The sequence below is a fragment of the Anolis carolinensis genome, chromosome 1 (genome assembly GCF_035594765.1).
Source record: "Anolis carolinensis isolate JA03-04 chromosome 1, rAnoCar3.1.pri, whole genome shotgun sequence".
NCBI classification, from domain to species: domain Eukaryota; kingdom Metazoa; phylum Chordata; class Lepidosauria; order Squamata; family Dactyloidae; genus Anolis; species Anolis carolinensis.
Window position 1 is genome coordinate 288,989,702 of NC_085841.1, and position 15,805 is coordinate 289,005,506.

The following is a 15,805-nucleotide window of genomic DNA, read 5'->3' on the forward strand; positions in this document are numbered from 1 at the left end:
TTACCAATCCTGCTTGTCATAGAATCTTAGGGTTGGAAAAGACTACAAGGTCCATCATGTTCAAATGTCTGTCATATAGAAATACATGAATGTTTATTGTTTCTTATTCTTATTTATTTATTTTATCACATTTATATCCCGCCCTTCTCACCCGAAGGGACTCAGGGCGGCTTCTTTTGAAAACCTGGCATCACAAATGATAAAGTAGAATAATCGTACGTGTAGTGTGAAAAGGCTCTTAGTGTGGCTGTTGTTCACTTAAGTCGAAACAGCAATTCCCTTTTTGAAGAAAGCATTCAACTGTGCAACTTTTAAAAGGACTTGTCCTACCATTCAGTAAGAGGAGGCTGCTTCAAGCTGCTGATTTTAGCTGATAGGAAGATTGTCTGGAATTTATTCTGTTACTGCAATTTTGTTCTCAGAACAAAGAGCTTCTAGGATAATATGCCTCAGCTGCTTAAATGACTTGTCAGGCCTCATGTACCTTCCATTTCATATTCCACATTGGCAGCCAAATGTCTTGAGCTATAATGTCAAGTAATCATTTTCCTTTTAGGTTGATGTGAGTTTTCCAGGCTGTGTGGCCATGTTCCAGAAGCATTTTGTCCTGACATTTTGCTCACTTCTATGCCAGGCATCCTCAGAGGTTGTGATGTCTGACCTCTGAAGATGCCTGCCATAGATGTGGGTGAAACGTCAGGAGAGAATGCTTCTGGAACATGACCATACAGCCTGGAAAACTCACAGCAACGCAGTGATTCCAGCCATAAAAGCCTTCAACAACACATTTTCCTTCTGAATTGCTAAACTGATGGTTTTCTTTTCTGTGTTTTTTAAAAACATCTGGTCAAACCCTGATCTCTAAAATCCATCCGGCTAGAGTCCATTAAGTAGCCATGGAAGCTGGTGGCCTGGTTCCATGTTATGGGACATTGAATCAACTCTGGAATTTAGTCTGAATCTTAAAGAACCAATCCAAGATTCTAAACCTGTTTTTGTTGGTAGGGTCCAGCACCTTGGAAAGCTTTTTAAAAGTTCTGGGAGTGGATTCACTGACACAATAATATGGAAGCCAGAGCCATTATTAACAAGCAATTCAGACTGTGACTTTGTGACATGCCTTGGATGTTTTATATATGTGTATATATATGTGTGTGTGTGTGTGTGTGTGTGTATACATATACATATACATAATATGATTTACAATAATATATAATAATTATATTGTATATACATATAATATTCATAATATTATAATGTAATACGATATAATACTAATTATACTATATAATAATATTAATTATATATTATATTTTACATGTAATATTACTAATAATATTACAATATATTGATACAGTGCAATATAGTAATTTATTACCAGTATTGTACTATGCTAATATAATATTGTATGTAAATTTAATTTGTAAGCCGCTCTGAGTCCCCTTCGGGGTGAGAAGTGCGGCATATAAATGTAGCAAATAAATAAATAAATAAATAATAAACATGGGCATTAAAGTGAGATCACAACATTATAGTTATGAAATTTGAATGGGCCTCTGCATTTTTATGGTATGGTTCACCAGAGCAACACTGTCTGACATGATTGCTCTCTTTAAACACCTGAAAAGATGTCATGTTAGAAGACGGGACAAACTTGTTTTTTTGCTGCAGAGGGTAAATGGATTAAAAACATAAGAAAAGATATTTCATCTATACTTACAATGTAGATGTCCATGCCCGAAAGTCCAACTCAAATGCACACATGGGTGATCAGTCAGGGAAATTTAATTCTAAATCAACAATTGCTAGACTCCACATATTTCAAGCTCCCAGAGCCAGCTGAAAGTCTTCATATGATGTCAACCAAATAGCTAATTATAATATCAGTTGTATTTGCATGTCTCTTTTGCATAATTTTCAACAGGTGCAGCACTCAGTTTTTTATATTTTACCTGATTTTCTTCTGCAAGAGAAACTGAGCTTGTTATCCATATCTGTTCTCCAAAATAAAGGAATCTGTGCTTGTGATGAGATCAACTGTTTTGTACTTATCTTCATTACATTGCCAACTGATTTCAAGTGGCTCCAGTGCAGAGCCAAATGCAACTACATACACAAGGTGGTGATAGCAGAAATGCAGCCTTGTGTCAGACAGTTTTCAAATTGCTTTTGCTGCTCAAGTGAATGTAGACGGTGCATTTGAATATTGTTCCTGGTAGGGGAGATTCTGAACTATATTCTTGCCAAGAAAACACCGTGATAGGTTCACTTTAACATCACATAAATTGGAAATGACTTGAAGGCATAAAACAACAAATGCCTTGGATAATAAAAAGTTAAAACGAATTGCTGACGTCACGACAAATGGTAGAGAATGCCTTTGGAATGTCTAGGATTTCTTAGATCAGTGATTTTCAACTTTTAATCCTCCAGATGTTTAGAATGTCAACTCCAAGAACTGGATGTTGAAGTCCAAAACATCTGGAGACCCAAAGATTGAGAAGCACTGTCCTATTTGCTTCAGGACTTCAACAACAAAAATCAACCATGTTAAAAAATTCATCAGGCAAAATGTCCACTACTAATGATCTGTCTCTGCAATGCACAGTTGTATTAAAAATAAAGCCAAATTATATCCTCCATGGCAAGGGTGGAATTCATGTAATCTCTAGATGTTTGGGGAGAGCTCCCAGCATTCCTCAGATTTGCTAGGTAGGGTTTTCTGACTTGCAATCTAACAACATCTGAAAAATCACCTTATTCTCACCCCAATGTATAATGTAATACCGGTATTACATCCCACAATCTCTTGAAATATACTGTATGCCACATCTGTCCAGATGTGAAAGAGTTCCCTAGCAAACTAATCCATCCAAAAGAGTTGTCCAACAAGTACAAAGGCCATCCAGGCACCCACCTAAAAGAAAATGCCTTTACAATTTCACACCCTCTGCCCCCTTTTTCCACAAAAGAAAGGTGTATCATGTGCATCTATTTCTCCTTTTCTACCTGAACACAAGAATATTACCTTTTTGGAATGCAATTCCCAGAATCCCCTAGTGAGTCTAGCCACTGGCCATGCTGGCTAGGAGATTCTGCAAATGCAGTCCAGAAATTAACATTTCCAAGCTGTGTACAGTGTATGCAGATTTGTGCAGTCGTGAATGTTTCTCAATGCCAAAAATACAAACCTCAAATACAACCTCGCTGCTCATAAAAATAGTATCGTTTTGACTCTTATACATGGACTTCCAAAGCCTTTGTTAGGTTTCTTGAGTAAATATGAATTATAGGAACAATCTGTGGTATTTGCAGAAGTGCCTGTTAAAGATGCTAAAGATGATTTCTGACATACAGGCCAGTTCTTTATTGGGACTACAGCATTCAAAATTATCACCTTTTGTTTTAACATGCAAAGAGCCATTTGTCTCGTTTACTTATCAAGGTCTATTTCTGGCTGCAAACACAAAGAGGATTTGAAATAGGTACAATCATGAATATGTTAGGAAGTTGCCTGGAGCAAGGTCTGAAATAATGTGATTTAAGAGCTTAGCTGTATATTTAGGTCTGAACAATTTCAAATGGATTTAGGAATAAGTAACAGTCTCTGTATGGAACCCAATATTTGGAAATAAATTTAATTTATTTTGGTGAGACAGGTGAGACATTTCCATTGGATGTCTTCAGAATTCATATGCAGAGATTGGATGGCCATCTGTCGGGGGTGTTTTGAATGTGTATCCCTGCCCAGCAGATGGCTGGACTAGATGATTTTGGCAGTCTTTTCCAGCTTTATGCTTCTATTTAAGGCTTTAGTCCCAAGGCATATTAAGATCTGTGGCAGCTGGTGGCTTCCATGTCAGAAGTCTGAGGAATCTAATCTGAATTGTAGTCCAAACTTTAAAATAACTATACAAGGTACTGAATTCTATCTCCAATAAGTTGAGCATCCTGGAAAGGCTCTTTAATGTTTGGGCTAAAACTGGAGCAGATTCTCCACCACACTCACTTGGCAGCCACCAGCCACCATTGCTGAGAACAAAATCCTAAACTCACAGGTAGTAAGTCATCCCTACTAGTTCACATATTTTCATTGGTGTGATTAGGAACACACTACATACTTCAGATTATAATTTACATGCTAACTCCAGTTCAGAAAAGAAGAGCTCTCAAAAATTTAGAAGCTTTATTCAGAAAATAAAGTTAATCACAATGCATAGATGTTGTTAGGATTTTTGTAATTATACAATAGATATAGATGCATGCAATTCCACTGTTTATATAGGCGATATTCCCAACTGTTAACAAATAAATACATCCAGCTTTCCCAGGAGTGATCTCCCTCTTTGTATTCTTTCTCTCATCAGAACAACCTTCCAGCCATTAGTTTTCCTCTCTATACTTCTGGACATAGGTAAAAATAAAGGTTTTCCCCTGACATTAAGTCTGGTCATGTCCGACTCTGGGGGTTGGTGCTTATCTCCATTTCTAAGCCAAAGAACTGTCATTATCCATAGACACCTCCAAGGTCATGTGGCCGGCATGAGGTAGAAGCTGGGGCTAACAATGGGAGCTCGCTCCGTTCTTTGGATTCGAACCTCCAACCTTTTGGTCAGCAAGTTCAATAGGGCAGTGGTTTAATCTGCTGCGCCACCAGGGGCTCCACACAACTGGACATAAATATACAATAATAATTTCCAGTCTAGAGAGATAATGTAGCATATCCCATCATCAGGTATACAGTGCATGGTGAAAAGGCATAGCAGGACCTATGATCCCAACCTAAACTAGCCATACCAAAAATTGTCATCATGTATAATTCTGCATCAAAAACGGAGATTGCATAGGATGTTCTGCAATGTGCATTGCTCTGCTGCTGTTCCAGAAGCAACAACTGTTGTTCAGTCAGTCATCACAGCATTATATGGCACGGTTAACAAAGTTAGCACATGTTCAGAGAGAAACAAAGGGCAACTCAACATTGTAAAGCCCAGAAATGTTGGACAACTTTATGCACATCAGTTGGGATGGTATAGCTTTAGGACAGTAACCAGACGCCAGAGAGATACTTGGAAATGTTCTATATCATACTTATTATCCCAGTCCAGAAATACTTCCCTCACAGTAAAACAATATTTGGATGAGAAGTTCACATTTTTTCTTATAATGCTACAAGTATTGGATTTTCACAGCACAGAATTTTTAGATGCTGTTATAGATATAATCTTTTATAATAGAAAATTAGAATTAATGGTGATCCTGGAGGGTTTAATCAAGTCTTTAAAGAATCTCAATTATTCAGAATTGAAGTAATTATTCAGTAAAATTTAATTTATGAAATGCAATCTCTCATTTATTTTGTAATCAAATAAAAGCTTGTAATGGTTCTGGGGCTTCACAGTACACAACTCAAATAACAGAGAAATATCAGCTAATAAAATAATTTAGCAGTTACAAAGCTTGATACTATAATTAAGATTTTGGTACTGCCATTGTATCATTCACCCAATTTAAAGGAATGATATTTTTCTCTCATTGCAATCTTTACTCATCCTGTTATATTCTTGCTTTTGGAGTAATTTACAGAAATCACATTTTCAATAAAAGACACTTTGTTTTAATGAGCTAAAATCTTTTTCACATTGCACAATTTTTCTCCTTTGATACCACTTTAAATGTTATGGCTGCATCCTATAGAATCCTGGAGTTTATGCCAGGAAACTCTAGACCTTTATCAGAGCAGGATTTTACAATTATGTGCCTCAAGACTGATTTATAGCAATCCTATCATAGGGCTTTCTTGGCATGATTTATTCAGAGAAAGTTTGCTATTGCCTTCAAAAGAGTATATCTTGCTTAAAGTCATGCAATGAGTTTCCATGGATTCGGAGACCCAGAGTGTCAAGCTTTTCAGAAGGTCAAATCAGACACAGCCCAGTGGAAGGAAAAATCAGAGGTTTATTTTCAATGGCCAGAGAGGATGTCAGCAGAGAAATGGCAAACATAGTGCATTTTTATTTCAGTTGTTGCACTCTAGCATTGAAATATCACTGATAGTGATTCTATCTAAAATGTTTATTGAAGAAATCAGGTAAAAAGGAGGAAAGGGCTTTTTAAAAGGGATCAGCAGAATAGGAAATAAAAAATAGTAGAAATCCAAAAAAACCAAAGTATATACAATTGAGAGAACAAAAATCCACAGAAGTACTTTAACCATAAATCAGAAAGAACTTTTCCTGGGTAAATCCTTCAAGGAAACAAAGACATGAACCAGATAACTTGAGAATACTTGAATCATGAACTTGGGTGCATAAACAGGAGAGCCATTCCTATAGCAACATTGTCTCCTCTGAAGGTATGCAGCCAGAACTCCTTAATTTAAGCCCAACCTAGTAGCCATGAGATCATGCCGAATGCATCTGGGCCTCAAGGTCTTCTCACAGAGTCTCTTAGAGCATCTAATTTGCCTATTTTTCACTCCCTAGGTTCTCAAGCCTAATCTAACTTCTTGTGAAAACTCCCCATCGGCCAAAGGCCATTTCCCAAGGGACCCAGGACTTTCACTTTCCCCTGTAGAATCCAAAACATCGGCCCCTTCTGAGGCCTCTTCTGACTGCAGTTCCCTCCTGACACTGACAGCCTTGTTGTCTAACATGTCAGAGAAATCAGAAAAATTCTCAGCCGCTTGCTGACCTACAACAGCAATTGACAGCTACTCAAAAAACTTGCACTTTCTCTTGATTGGCCCATACACTGTCCAGCTAGGATCCAGGTCCTGAGTGACTCAGAACTCTGTTCGACATCATCACTGGTTGGCTTTTCACGGTGGTGGGAAATTCAATAAACTGGAATGTGATCATTTGAAGTGTCATTCCATTTATCAATTCACCTCCAAGATAAGCACAATTGGAAAGGAACGTGATGTGGCATTGGTCAATGGGCTTTTGATGAGCTTAGTAGATTGGCTCTGATGAACACAATAGGGTTAGTCTAAAGTACACAATGGGTGCTTGAAGAAGATGACCATTTCGCTTTGGGTCCAACCTCTCTTTGAGACCGCATCTCCTTCTATGGACTGGTGTGAGCATTGATATCTGCCTGAAAGGCCCCTCTTTCTGTCCCATCACCATCTCAAATATGGTTGGTGGGGATGAGAGAGATGACCTTCTTGATAGTGGCTCCCCGATTGCTGTTTTATACCTATGTTATATATTTTATATGTATGTATTTGTTTACTGTGTGTTGTGGTTCAGATACGGGACTTTAGTGCTTATGTGAGTCACCCTGAGTCCCCCTGGGCAGATGGTGGGAGGGTAAAAATAAAGATTTGTTGTTGTTGTTGTTGTTGTTGTTGTTGTTGTTATTTCAATGGGTGAGGCTAGTTTGGGGCATGGGAGATGGATCATTACCAGAGATAGCCCCGATCTTGATATATATATCAAGCCCGGGGCTGTGGCGCAGACGGGAGAGCAAGCCAGTACAATTAACTGCAATGAATCACTGACCAGGAGGTCATAAGTTCGAGGCCCGCTCGGAGCTATGTTGTTGTTTGTCTTTGTCCTATGTTAAAAGGCATTGAATGTTTGCCTAATATGTGTAATGTGATCCGCCCTGAGTCCCCTTTGGGGTGAAAAGGGCGGAATATAAATGCTGTATGTATGTGTGTGTGTGTGTGTGTGTGTGTGTGTGTGTATGTGTGTATATATATATATATATATATATATATATATATATATATATATATTAGGGAAAATAAAAAAGGGGGAGGGGTATTTTTCTTCTACAAATATAGTGGGAAAACATTATAGTAGGAAAAACCTATAAGGGTATAAAGGAAGTGTGGGCAGAAATTTCAGGTATGGTAGGTGATGGAAAAGGTATAAGGGTAAGGATGGGTTGAGGGGTAGGATGGTTGGGAGGGGAGGGGGTCTTGACTTCCCAATCTTCATCTTTGTGTATTTTTCTGCTTTGTTGTATTATTAATATGTATCTTTCTTTATTTTGTCCTTCCCTTTTCTTTAATCTGATTCGTGTTCCTTCCTTCTTAAATTTCATTTCTCCGTTGCTTAATTATCTGGCACTAATACATGCCTTCATAGTCTTTGAACAATCTCCAGTCTGTTGGAGTCTCAGGACACCCTGTGTGTTCTTTCATTAAAAACATTAATCTGTCCATATCCATTATTTTCAAAATTTTATTTCATCAGTGATCTATACTTGGTATTTCCTCAAATTTTCATTTTTTCACATATGTTATTCTTGCTGTGATTCTTCAGTTCCTTATATTTATCCCAATTCATCTTCATCTTCATCCACCTTATCGAGATTCGGAGTGGCTTGTCCAATATCTGTCTTTTCAGGTGAATGAAAGCGGGGTTGAGCCGCCTTGAGTCCCTTCGGGTGAGAAAGGCGGGGTAGAAATGTTGTAAATAAATAAATAAATACTCCCCTAACATTGTTCAATTCATTGTGAAAGGATCATGGAAATCAAAGAAGGGGGTATGGATATGTTTGAACACCATTCCAGAGACAATTCATAACGTGCATTCACTGTGTGTCCCAATGGAGCTGCATCTCGTATTTTATATTTTTATACATTTCATAATTTGGGGTTTGATTTTCCAATATCACCTCTCAGAATCCTAGTTCAACACCCATAACAGTACACCATGCTGACTCTTGTACATAGGGACCACCAGGGCAATAATACTTACCACATTGAGCTTTTATAAAGCTCCTTATGATTATGTATGCAAAGCACTTCAAACATTCCAAAAAGTTACAGAAATGGCTATGTTTTAATTCCACTTTCCCAAACTTCTAATATCTACATAAAAAGCAGAGAGAAAGTCCAGCGTGCTTAAAAAAACTGTTTTAGCTGAGCTGTGCAGACACAACCAAGCTTTTTTAGGTAGTGCGAGCAATTCCGTAAAATTACTGCAGATGCCATAATTCTTACTAAAGCAGAAACTGCCCTTTTCCCATGCAGAGCTGGATATGTGAAGTGAGATAAAATTAGCATATAAATCAAAACCAAGTTAATGTGATGTTAACATGAATTGGATGGCTAGGGTTCAGGGTATATTTCCTTCCCCACTTAGCAAAGATGAAACCAACGATTTTAAAATGTTGTAATTAAGAAACAAACTCACTTAAAAATTCAGTGCAATCCACCAGCCAAGGAATTTTAATCATTTAACTTTGGACATTTGCAGCTTTGATCTTTATACTTGGCAAGCCAGCATTTCCCAAGTGGTTTACAATGATTTTTCAGGTCAATCAGAGTTCCTCCTGCCTGACGCAAAATGTGTTATAGAGTCTGGGTGAAAATGTTCTTTCACTAATCCATGATAGAGTCAGTGTCTGAACATTATAGACTAAAACAGGGTGACAAGAATACAGATACTAAATATGTGGACTGCTTTAGCCAGACTCCAAACACTTGGGCAGAACATTTCAGTAACACCTATCAAAATTGCATTAGATCAAAACATTACGATTGCCAGGTTTGGGTAGAATGAGACTGATGGATATTCAAGATCATCTGAGCATTCCTTTGTATTGCTTGGCTATGGATGAAAGGCCTGACTACAAAGTTCCATGGCTGAGGGAAAAGAGCACAAATGCTCTGATTTCTAAAACTTTGGAAAGTTTATTTATTTATTTTGATGGGACTAATGTTCCCAGAATTACTCATGTATCATAACTAGTGGTCATGTTGACCAAAAGTATGCTAGGAGCGTGAATGTATTTTGTGACCATATGATCATAAGGAAAGGGTTTTTGATACTGTGCTGTGTTTTCTATATTGTGAGCCTTCGGTATCTGCTGGGGACACACAAAAAATCCAAAGATGCTCTTGTTTCAGTATATACAGTGGTGCAGTAAAATGGTGCCCCATATATAAAGTGACAGAATCAAGCTTTGCTTTTTGTATTTTCCTCTTTCTCCTTCTTCTTTTTGAATATCTTCAAGCAGTGGATGGTTGAATCCATGGATACAGAATCCATGGATTTGGAGGGCCAAATGTATTTATTGTTTTGTCTTTTTAATGAGCAGCATGATTTTAATTGCTTTCAGTTGTAATGATAGTTTAATTATACATTTTACTTACTGTATGATGTGTATATTTGGCTGTGTCTATTTAAACTTTTGAAAGTCACTGTGAGGTAGAGGGCTACAGGCAGAGGCAGAAACAAAGAAAGAACTTTCTTTTTCTATATAGTTTTTACCACCTTTGCCTGATGAAGAAGCCAGTGGAGCCTTGAAAGCTTGCATGATGCATTTTGTGTTTTTCCCCCAACTGGCCCAGTAATAATATGGCTGCTTTGCTGGTATTGGAATACACCTTATTCACACCTGGCTGTTTTTCAAGATCTGATGATTTTTTTCATGTTTGGGGAATTCAATGCTAGCTAGGCTAACATAGCCCTCTCAATGAAACTAATAAAAACTGGGCTAGACACTGCTACCGTTATGTGGATTGGAAAATAGTTAACTGGTCAAACGCAAAGAGTGCTTACCAATGGCTCCTCATCAGCTGAAGAGAAGTGGCTGGTAGGGTGCCACAGTGTTCTCCCTTGGGCCCAGTTCTCATCAACATCTTTATCAATGATGTGGATGGTGAAATAGAAGGCATGCTTATCAAATTTGCTTACCAAATTTGCTGATAAGACCATATTGGGAGGGATCGTCAATACTCCAGAAGACAGGATCAGCATCGAAAACAAATTGGAGCTTGTCCAGAACTGACATAATTAATTTCAACAGAGAGAATCTAAGGTTAGGACAACAAAACATCATCTGGATTAAAACAAGCAAGCAAAAACAACTCCAATAAATGCCACAACCTCCCAACACCCTTTCCCTGTCTGGATGAGATCTTTAAGAATAATTCTAAATTCATTTAAACTATTATTTTAAATTATTGCATGTTACTGAAATGAGATGTTGTATTGTACATTTTTCTTTTTGTCACATTATTAATTTTAAAAAACCTCAGCATATGCAATGAAATGTGTAAAATAAATTAGCAGCTGCCTTGTGCTGCCTCTGAAGAAAAAAGGAATTCTAAAAGCAGCAGCACTATACAAATATTCCATATTAATTATTACGGTGGATTGCTGCTGTTGCTGTTGCTTGTTACATGTTTCAAGAGCAAGACAAATTGGCATATATATAAGCCCATGGAAATAAAAAAGAAAAACAGGTGTGAGTCGAGCTTGTCTCTTTTCCCCTTTTTACTGTTAATGTTTTTCTTTGAAGTTCCATTTGTTACAGATAACTCTCTCTTCTCTATGCATGTCCGTACTTCTGTGTGAAATTTAGAGCCCAAACAGAAAGTGTTCCTGTATCTCTGAGATGCCATGCGTACGATGCCCATGTAATGAGGTCTCTCCTGGTGTGCGGTTTTGTTCAATCACAGAGTCCAAATTTGTGTAAAGCACATGTAATTCCTTTGCTCTGAGCTATACCCCCTCCTCTTTGCAAATCTAACTCTTCAAAATTATATTTTAATCAATTATTCATAGCTGAATCTCAGCACTAGATGCATAGACACTATTGTGAAAGCCCACCAAATAAGATGGAGGAAGCTCTTTCACAAGCTTCTCCATGTCTGTTGAAAAGCTGTGCTGCTATTCATATCTGGGGCCTCAAAAACTAGTGTTGTCAGATTGCATCTGGTACACAAACATTCAAGTTTAGAAAGGAAAGCCATTTACATATTCACATAGTTTCGTTTTCAACCTTAGGCCAAAACTATTACACTTTGCAATGAAAAATAGTATCTGTTCTGAACAGGAATGAGGATGCCTATCATAGATGTGGGTGAAATGTCAGGAGAAAATGCTTCTGGAACATGGCCATACATCCCAGAAAACTCACAACAACCCAGGAATGAAAATGATCTGGCTTTTCAGACATTTTGAGAGAGAATTCTTCAAATCCTTTATCAATACCCATGTATGGTGCTGTTGTATGTTTTTCAGGCTGTATGGCCATGTTCCAGAAGTATTCTCTCCTGATGTTTCACCCACATCTATGGCAGGCATCTTCAGAGGTTGTGAGGTGAGGTGAGGAAGTCAGAAGAGAATACTTCTGGAACATGGCCATACAGCCCAGAAAACATACAACAACCCTGTGATCCCAGCCATGAAAGCCTTTGACAACACAATACCCATGTAGGTTGAGGTCGATGAATGGAATAATGGGAGTTGTAGTGAAGAACATTTTGGGGCCCAAGGGTTACAAATCTGTGGACAAAAACACATACATGCACAAACACCTGCTTCTCCTTCCTATTATCCCCTACCTCTGGTTATGCAGGACAGAGATAAGAAAATTCACTGAAAGTCCTATGGATCTTGAAGTGACAGCAGAGTTTTGTCTACTACTTGAAACACTGCCTTGGTTAACAAACACAGGCAAAAGCATCCACTCGCATATTTCTGATTATGTTAATGAAAATATAAGACACAATAGCCAACTCCTGATTACACTAGATAGCTGGAAATTTTGCCCTCCTTTGTGGAGAAGAAAAAGAGCCGTTTTTAATTCTATTTCAGTGCTAAACCATTGACTTGTAGTCAATAGAACAGTGAAAAGGTTTTTTTATTGCAGTACCTGAAAAAAATAACTATTTTGGAATTTTTTAAACAGGGATTGGATTTTTCAGGAGTGCTGTAGTGATGGCAGGGGTTGGACCAGTTGGCTCCTGCAGACCCTTCTAACTTTTGGGATTCCCTGATTCTTTGAATGAGACAAATAGTTTTTGGTCAAAATCCAAAGATGAATCCAGGAAAGCCGTGGAGTTTCTCATCTCAGGACCCTTCTACACTGACCATATAACGCAGTTTGAAGCTGACTCAAGTGGCCACAAAACACACACTGCAATGTGCACTGAAGCACAGATAAAACAGGAAGCAGCACATTTTTAAAAAATCACAAATTAGAGTGCAGCCATATCATACAGCTGATCTCATGCCATCCAACTAACAGCCCTCTGGACACAGAACACTGACACAGAGCACATGGCCATGGGCCGAAGGGGTTAACAGGACATATGAACCTGCCATAAAACTCAATTGCCCTGAGTTGGGGGGGGGGGGGGAATGGGGTCTGGAATGTGGAAATGGGCAAGCTCCAGGTGCCAGGACTCTAGAGTGATTTTTGATACTCTATCTAGGCCTATATACACGGGCAGTAGAGCAGACTCTTATATTCCGTATGGTATCTGCAGCCCTTGTGTGCCTTTCAAAGAAGACTAATCCACAGCAACACAATTGGAGCTGACAAACCTTACATCCAAGTATATACCAGATCCAGGGATCCACAAAACTGTAGACACCCTGCTAAACACAGTAAAGAATCCACAATGGGGACACCTGAAAAACACCCCAAGGGCATGGCTAGGCAGGAGATGCTAAACAACCCCCGTGGAGGGGAATTGATTTCATCCATTGCAACTTGTCACATTCCCATTTCCCCCACCCCATATGCCTCTGCTGAGCTGATGAGCATCGCTTGGAAAACAGGAAAAAAAAAATCACCTGCAAAGTGGTTTGAGGCCAGATTCCATGGTAAATGTAACCACTTTCCCAGCCTCAAACCAGTTCCAGGAATGGCAATCTGATCATCCACACAGAGAAACTGGTTCCTCCCAAACCAGCTCCAAACTGGATTATAGTGTCAGTGTAGAGGTGCCCTCAATATGGCACCTGTTAATTCAGGTAAAACAGCAAGGAATTTTACTCTGGTGTGCAGCAATACTTTGGCCCTTAGTATGCACTAGATACCAGGTTGATACCAAGGGGATATGAAGTCCCATTATATACAGTGGCATAGCAAAATGGTGCAGCTTATATAAAATGGCAAAATCAAGGATGGGGGGGGTGAAATGAAGATATTTTCAAGCTGTAGATAGCTGAATCAATGGATACAGAATCCATCGAAATAAGGGTCCAACTGCACAGTGCTGATAATGAGTTGTTCAACTGATATTTATATTCCAAAAGTACAGTTTTCTAAGCAGCCAAAATTGCTACTAGTATCACATATTATTATTTCTAAAGAAATTAAGCTAGTAAGCTACATGAGGTTCTGGACATAAGGTAAAGGTAAAGGTTTCCCCTGACGTTAAGTCCAGTCGTGACCGACTCTGGGGGTTGGTGCTCATCTCCATTTATAAGCCGAAGAGCTGGCGTTGTCCATAGGCACCTCCAAGGTCATGTGGCCGGCATGACTGCATGGAATGCCGTTACCTTCCCGCCGGAGCAGTACCTATTGATCTACTCACATTTGCATGTTTTCGAGTATCACATATTATTATTTCTAAAGAAATTAAGCTAGTAAGCTACATGAGGTTCTGGACATACAATTATATTAAAGGTCTTTGATTGCCATACTGCAATGTAGCTGATGTATTGATTGTCAGCTGTTCTATTTTGCTTTAGGACATTGTTGTCAACACTTCCAATATCCTTCGTATATTTTGCTATGAGGCATTTTGGTCTACATTGCTTTGTTATTTGTGGATTTTTTCTGACACTTCACATTATGTACCACAATGTTTAAAGCTTCAGACAAGGAGTTTCTAAGGCAACTTAAACCCAGGAGGTGAATGGTCTGGAAAGGCGATGACCAAGACAGCTATTCTGGTTCACCGTAAGATCACAAAACTGAGACTCCTTTAAGCTGCCTTGGAAAAAAATTCACAAATAACAAAGCTATGTAGACCAAAGGGCCTCATAGCAAAATATATGAAGGATATTGGAAGTGTTGACAACAATGTCCTAAAGCAAAATGTTTTTCTGTCACTATCTGAAGTGATCCACATAGTGAATATTTTGATTTATCAAATAGGGCTTATCCTGCATGAAAAATGAACTCCTCCAGGTGAGATTATTTAGTGTTTTCTGTAAGTCAGAAGAAGAGGACACTAAAGACAGGGATAAACATAATCTAAAGACAGAGTATTATGTAATTTCCCCACAAAGTTCATTTGCAGGGAGACTAGCAGCAGACCCAAAAGAAGATATGTTTGAGGAAAATAACAAGATGCACCTTCCATAGAGAAATCAACTAGACTGAGAACTGAATGTTGTTCCTCTACTAGAAATGGAGTCTCATTCCTGCACCACAACACTTTACATCTGCAGCTTTAGGCATTTGCTCACTCTGCCAAATAATTGGGCTTTCTCTGATTAATGCCTACCTACATATATTTCCAACTCTGTCCTACTCTGAACACTACTTCTGAGTACTAAGTATTGAATCTGTGATGGCACTACTAGCTGCAGTCTGTGGGACCAGGAAACAAATGATCTCCTTCTGCCAGCCTTGAAACATTCTTATTGTATCATGTCTGCATATGCACACCAGTGTATCACCATAGTATAAGTGGTAGAGTATTCCTCTTGTTTTGTGGTACTTAAAAACAGACCATCTCTCAATATTGTCTCAATGGATTTCAGGAAAATGCCCTCATAAGTAACTTGGAAGCAAGGGATCAGAGACAAGTCAGCCTCAAATGGTTCTGACTAGATTAACACCATCATGATCGAAAGCACAGGAAAATATTTTTCTCAAAGCTCAGACTTTCATGACCCTGCTAACACTGGATTCATCTAACAGCTTTCATCAGTTTGTGCTATTTTCAAATTAGCCTTTGTGCCCTTTACTATTTCCTGCATATTGTATGGAACATACCTCAAATCTGTTCTCTACAGTGTCCCCAGAAACCATGTCTACTCAATTCCAATGAATTTCTCATCAAGTTGCAATCTAGATGAGTGAGCTGAATAAT